General features: G+C 31.7%; 1 protein-coding gene across 6 annotated transcripts in view; it reads left to right on the top strand.

Annotated features, from left to right (window-relative positions):
* Positions 1 to 5,036: 5,036 nt before the first annotated feature.
* LOC118190737 (uncharacterized) overlaps positions 5,037 to 7,364 on the top strand; it is a 272,297-nt gene continuing 269,969 nt past the window's right edge. For all 6 annotated transcript variants that reach the window (XM_085825160.1, XM_035361504.2, XM_035361502.2 and 3 more), the window contains exon 1: positions 5,037 to 5,255. The gene's annotated coding sequence lies outside the window, so the exon portion shown is untranslated. The remainder of the gene's footprint in view (positions 5,256 to 7,364) is intronic.

The following is a 7,364-nucleotide window of genomic DNA, read 5'->3' as shown; positions in this document are numbered from 1 at the left end:
ATGCTTCCCCCCCCCCTTCGTTCCAAATCCTATAGAAATTACAAATTAATCTTACCATATTCAGCAGTTTTACAGCGCAAACCACAAAATAAGCAACTTCCTAACCAACATCCAACACACAAACAAGCCCTTACAAATATTTTCCCATCAGTCAAATTCACGCAACCAATTACGTCATAATAGTGTTTTCATAACATTCAACTACTCAGGTTACCATAAATGAAACAACAACTTGGCGATAATCCAACGGGCACTCTTTACTCAGGTTCCCATAAATGAAACAACAACTTGGCGAGGGCACCGTCAAATATAGGCTAGCCGCAGAGTTTATATAGCGACAGCATCAAGTCAAAGAAAATAGAGTGTGTTGAATCTATGTTAAACTCTATATCGGCCTATTTTCCACCAAAATCCGATTGACTACTTTGATTTTAAATAAAGTGTTTTAATTTTTGAAAGTGTTTTGATTTTTGAAAGTGTTTTAATTTATGATTTGTCGCAAAAATGTTAGGTGTAGTTTGGCGGCAGTTAAAAACAGCCAGATCTGGAGCTGTGGTGGCGTTCATACTGAAGTACTCAGTCCCTTGACAGTAAGCCATATTTACAACTAAGGAAAATCAATGCAATAATAAAGCAATAATTTCAATAAATAACATAAAAGGAATCAAATACTAAATGAATAAACAAATGCACGAATTTGCAAATTTATACACACATAAAACCATGATCTTAATATACTATTTATATAATATACACTATAACTACTATCGCCACTGTAACGGGCTAGTCTGTCGTAATGACTTTAGGCTTAGAATTTGGTGACTTACTGAATCCGAACTACGACATCGTTCAAGCTGTTTAGGACTGTGTAAGAAACGTCCAAAGGTGACTGTAGGGTATGAGAAAGTTCTTTCCGTCGAATCGGATTCTATAACCACACCTTGTCACTTTTGTTGAATCGAGGTCCTGCAGCTCTCGCGTCATATCGAGTCTTCATCTCCGCAGCCAAGTTGACTGGCTTACGTGAAAAACTGCACACCGCTTCAAAGCGTGCCTCAAAACTTCGAATGTACTCCCTAGGCTATGAAGGCGCATCTGAAGGGCAACAGAACAAGAGATTACAAGACAGACGAAGTTCACAACTAAAGAACACCTGGGATGGGGAATAACTAGTAGTCTTGTGAACAAACAGCACTAGGATAGACCAGTAAAATAGACTATAATTTTACTAGTAGTATCATTTTTTAAAACTAACTTCATAATATGGTATAAATGCACCTCATAGGAAACAAATGATATTTCCCACATTTCGGAGTAAGAGGACACGGAGATAATTCATTTTTCACCAGACAAAGACAAAATTATAATTTCTGTCAAGTTTGAGGGAAAAAAGAAAATGAAAAAATTTCGCAGCTGAAACAGGAAATGTTGAGAAAAACGGGAAGAATAAAGAGGATCATCACAGAAAAAGCACCGAGTTTCACTAATTTACAAATATAAAGCCATCATAAAAGATATCGCAATAAAACTTGAGGATGCATCAGCCTACAGGTGGGAAGTTTTTTCCTAGCATTCCATTTGGTGATGTAAGCCGGTGTCCTAGCATTCCATTTGGTGATGTAAGCCGGTGATGTCAAACTCAAATTGCATTCGGGCCAAATGCATGACCTGAAAGCAACTGAAGGGCCAGAAATTTTTTAAACAAAATTTTAAAACATTTTTAACAAAACAAAACAAAATTAAACTGAATTTTAAATTTCACTCGCTGAATACTTGCGAAAGCTTACATAAACAGTAAGAATAATAACACAAAGGAAAAATTCAAATTTATATTTATTAAGCCTAAAGGTTAGTATTTGCAAGAAATTTCCTTTTGTTATGCTTTCTAACTGAAACATATTGACTGACATTTATTTTAGGTAATTCCAATATCTGGAATTAAATTCCACATTAAATTTTAGAATAGAATACTGAAGCGCCACCAGTTGTTTGGCTGGGAAAATAAATTTACTGATCATACCAATATGGAAAATTCTCGTACTTACCCTAGTCACATGGCTTAGCCTACAAACATACAGTGACAAAGACAGAGCCCTAAGCAACTCTTTTCCTTCAACAGCAGTCGCTCATATAAGTTCAATCTATATTTTTATATCTCTAAAATAATGAGCATGAAAAATTATTTTAGATTTTTATATCTCTAAAATAATGAGCATGAAAGATTCATTTGTTGTCACTGTTCCTAATAGAACTGGCTCTACCCTTCTTAATAAAATTATTGAAAACATTGCAGATGATAGCACAATTTATTCTGATAGTTGAAAATAACTCCTCTTTTACAGATCAACTTGAATTTTCAAACTCATTTTACTCAACACATTTCAGGAAGAGAAAGAAGGTACTAAAATACAGAAAAAAAAATTTGCATTATTGTATTTAGGTTACAGAAATGAATGACACAAATGCTGTCATATACAAAGCGGAATACAATTTATTAACAAAAAACTGATAGTAGGACATCACTTAGAAATAATTCCCGCTCATATCAATATACTTCTGCCATCTGGCTGGAGGTCCCGAAGGGTTTTGGTTAACCAGTGTGTTGGTGCACCACCTATGGACAATTGCATGCAATTCTGCAGAAGATTCAAACTGTTGGCCCCTGACTGCGTCCTTCATGTTGTTAAGCATGGCGTAGTCCGTGGTCTTGGTTCGAGGTCCGAGTCCACCCACTTTGCACACACATTTGCCTTGTACAAATCACCATGCACAATCGCCTGCAATGATCCTTGCGCAACCTCGGTCTCTTGCTGCATCTTGTTGAACGTAATGCGCCTGTTCGGCATGATCAAATCCGACACGACTGCGACATTTACTGCTGTATGTGATGTTGCTGATCATCTGATCGTCCCGTGCTGACATCTTTGGCTGTGATCTCCACACCATTGCTGAACTTGGCCAACCAACGGGATAAGGTACGCCTTGAGAGTGTTTTGTTCGCGTACACCGACACCATGCGACGATCGGTCTCACTACCCTGTATCCTTTCCTTCCATAGGAACCACGCTGTCCAACGTTGACCGTGATAAATCACCTTCCATCATTGCTGTCCACTCTTTCAATGACGACGGCGAAAGGGACGGGCACTGACTTATACAGTTCGGGCTTGCGACCAGCTCCATCTATTCATTCTGAGTAGCTCACGTCCCCTTGTGTTTATTTCACTTGTTTTCCCTTCGTATAGTGCTATAGTTTCGTTGCGAAAGCCGTTGTGTCAATTATTTCTGTACAACCCATATATTAACAGTACACTGTAGTAAAATAATATATGGTATATTGTATTATCATTCATTAGTGTTGATAATCCCTTGTTGTGGTAAATTTCCCTATAAAACTTCACAGAATTTATATACATTATATGACTATCTTGTTCTGTTGTTATCCGTAGTTTCATGTAACCGTGGTAGGCCCTTGGGAATGCTGCTGTAAATAAGTAAATAAAGAGAAAAAGATCGGAAATAAATAAAATAAAAAAATGTTAATTTTCATGTAGTTTTATCCAAAAACGCGAAGATATTTATTCAAGAAAGAAGATTTAAGAAATCAACTTTTATCAAATCAAAGTAAATATAGCAGAAAACTGAGAAAGATAAACCAAACCAATTTTAAAATTTAGATTGAAAGTTATCAGCAAATTCAAAATTACTGAATTTGATTTGATAAGTTGAAACTAGAAACGTCACTTGTTCATTAGTTATATTTACTTACACCATAAATGTCCCTTTTTCATCAGTTACAGTTACTTGAAGTCACAAAGCTAAGAATATGAAGATGGAACAATTAATTAACAAAGAGAATATAAGAATAAAAATAAAAACTTAAAAGTATAAAATTTTGAAATTAGAAACATAATAAAAATCACCCCAAAGAGGCTTTTATCTCCAAGATTGAATCTCCTCTTAATGATTATAATAATAGCAGTTTTATAAAACACGCTAGTGCTGCTATATTCATGCATTTACACTGATATTCGGAAAGAAATTCGAAATATTTTTAGAATATCTTTTGATTCATTCATAGATAAATCATTCTTTAAATAGATCTTTGTTTACTTAATTTTTCTTTTCACATCTGCAGGAACATTTTTTTAAAATTCATTACGTACTTAATCATGCTGGAATTCTCGAGTATCTTTTTGATGAAAGTGCTCGACAGATGCCAGAAAACGGAGTTGCGTAATAGACGCTGACATTTTTTCTTCCTATTAAAAACTCACAGACTTCATTTTAGTATAATAAGAATAGTTTTCCAGACATCCTTCCAGAAGAGAATTGAAATTTATGATCGTAAGCGGCGATGTATTTCCTTAGCCAACCTATTTTATAACTGCTTGTGAATTTTTAAGTCGATAGCTCCAATAGTTTTTGCGTTAAATCACAAGAATTATGCATAAAGATATAATAAACAAATGCAAATATCACTAACAAGAATTTTACATATTAATAGCGATTATTTTCGTTTTAAACTTTGTCTTTTCACCTCCTCTTTTAACACTGAATATTTTACCGACAACATTAGATGTGCTATGGAAACGCTGGAAGTATACATTTCATAATACCATTAAATAATTTTTTAAATTTAAGTCTTTAAGTCGTCTTGAACCTTTTAATGTAATTTTTTTGCATTTAAAATTAGCGCGAAAATTTCTTTTTACAGTTATGTTGCACTAAGTTAAATCAAAAAGGTTAAATCAATTTAGAGAAAATTAATTATTAAGCAATTTATAGCTCGCTTTTCAAATTAACACAGTTAAATTAACTCTTATATTTAGCTTGGGTTAAAGTAATAGTTAGTTAAATAATAAGCCTATGGGTTTTTAACAAGAAATATTTTTCAAGTCATTTTAACACTTATCACATAATTTTGTTTAGCTTCCTCTTATTGCAGCTAGATGACGCCACTAGAAATTTTTTGTGTGTCTTTGTTTCATTGGATGGGAGGGAATTCGAAACATGTGAAGGGGAAAAAGCAGTTATAGACAAACGGTCTCCAAGCGCAGCTGTTCTGACTCACGAATGGATAGTACACAGCAGACGATCTTTTATCGTAAAGTGTGAGACATACACAAATGGAATTCCCTCAGCGTGATTCCGCTGTTAATTTAAGTACTGCAAAACTGCTTCTGTCATGGATTTTACAACAAATGTGTGCTTGTGTGTGAGTCTTTAGATAAAGTAACTTTTGGGAAAAATTAGGTAAGTTAAGTTCTAATATAGATTCTTTCATTTTAATTTTAAGAGTTTTAAAACTTGTTAATTTAATTCTACTATAAATAAAAGTTACGCAGCTGGTTAAAAACGTTAAAAAAAAATTAATGAGTATTTTTTAGCATTTTGCAGTTGAGATCTCAAATAGGGGAAAATAAAGTCAAATGGAATAAAAAATCAAAACTTGCTGATATATAATAGGTTAAAGTTTTATAATTAAAATATGTTTAGCAGATGAAATTTCGAAAGTTATATTAATAAAAATAAAATAAAATTAGACAATCTAACTACTTGTTAACTGAGAAAATTTTGTGTCATTTATTAACTGAAAATTTGAATCCTATAAATTTGTTAATGATATTAAAATTATATTTAAATAAAAATGATAAATTATTATAAATTTGTACAGTTCAATAAGAGACTAAAGAAAAATTTTATGAGAAGGAAGGAAGTAGTGAAATACATTAAAATATTTTAATTATAATTAATTACGATTAATAAATGTATAAATACGTTTATTTTTTTTATGTATTTATTTTTAAATCAGTTTAAACATACGAAATTAAAACCAGATGAAATTTTCTAATAGCAAAGCTTTTGAATATTTAAGCCACTTAAAAATATCTGCATTTGTATGAAAAACATTTATTACATGGATATATTAGCATCGCTGTTTAAGAACTGAAGGTAAAATCTGGTTTTTCTTTATCAGGCTTGATTAGTGCACAGTAATTAATCCAAAACATTCCCTACAAATCAGATTTTTACAAACAACACACACAACCAATAGTAATTACATCATTAGATATCCTGCAATGGGTACTGGACAATTTCATTGAAAATTTGATTAAATAAGCGAGTAGTTAGCATTCAAGGATACGTTATTTATTTTATTTATGTATTTTCTGTAGATTTAAATTACTTAATTATTTTATTAATACTGAAATAAAATTATTAAGTAATTATTTATAATTAAATTAATTAAAATATTTCTTTCTATTTTAATCAAAATAGAGATAAATTGGTTAACTGAAATTTTTACGGAAGCCGGGCCTTTCCATTTTTTCTTCTGAAATTAAACAAAACGACAGTAAATAAATATGTGTGTGAGAATTTATTTAAATTAGCGAAAAAAGGCTATAAAAAAGGATTGTTTATTCAATACTAATAATTTTTTAATAGATGCACTTTTATATATTAGTAATAAAATGTTGCTTTGTTGATGAAAATTTAACTATTCTGCTGCTAATTTTAAGTCAAATGATTTTTGACCAATTTCTACTGTCAGAATTTCTGAAATGATACGAAAAGTTCCTAGTTTCGTGTTGTTAGCATGCACATACTGCATTCGATTAAATACAGAGAAAAATTTGGGAACTGTTCGAATTATTAAATAAGAATCATATACTCGTACTTTAAAAGTTGACTGTTTTGAAAATTTATTGATTTTCGTTTGGTTTCAAAGTGATATTTCATTACTGCAATATACTTAATCATTTTTCTTTTTGTACTTGTCATATTTGCTTTGATATCTTAAGATTTTCTTCTTAATTCTTGTCATAATTTTAGATTTAACTTAATTAATTAGTAATAAGAAATTTAACTCATTAGATATTAGATTTAACTTATTAATTAGTAACAAATTATCTTGGGAACAAAAGTGCATTTTAGATGTTAGAAAAAGGCAACTTGAAATGAGTCGCAGGAAAATTGTTTGCAATTAAGTAATTTTAGCTACTTAGCCATAAAATGGTCTAATCTTTGTTATACTTCCAGTTTTCTGCTACTGAAATACGGATATTTAGAGAAACGGTGGTATTGTTCCAAATGGCTGGGTACTTACAGCTAAGTAGTCTCCTTCCCTCTCTATTCCTCTGCCATCAATTTCTAAAGTGAGCTTTTGGTTCGATAGTATTTTAAGTACCCCCATACCGCAAAGCCACTATGTAGAGAAATTATTACATTTTGCACTTTTATTATAACCAGTAAAATTAATTACTAAGGCAAATACAGATGTTATTCGGCAAATTAAAGATTACAGTTTTGACGAAAAGTGGAAACGTCCTAATGTGTTAACAGCTCATTATAAAGTGCATT

This window comes from Stegodyphus dumicola, chromosome 1 (genome assembly GCF_044657685.1).
Source record: "Stegodyphus dumicola isolate Sdum_Otavi_A_Nest chromosome 1, ASM4465768v1".
NCBI lineage: Eukaryota > Metazoa > Arthropoda > Arachnida > Araneae > Eresidae > Stegodyphus > Stegodyphus dumicola.
This window is presented reverse-complemented; position numbering and strand designations above follow the sequence as displayed.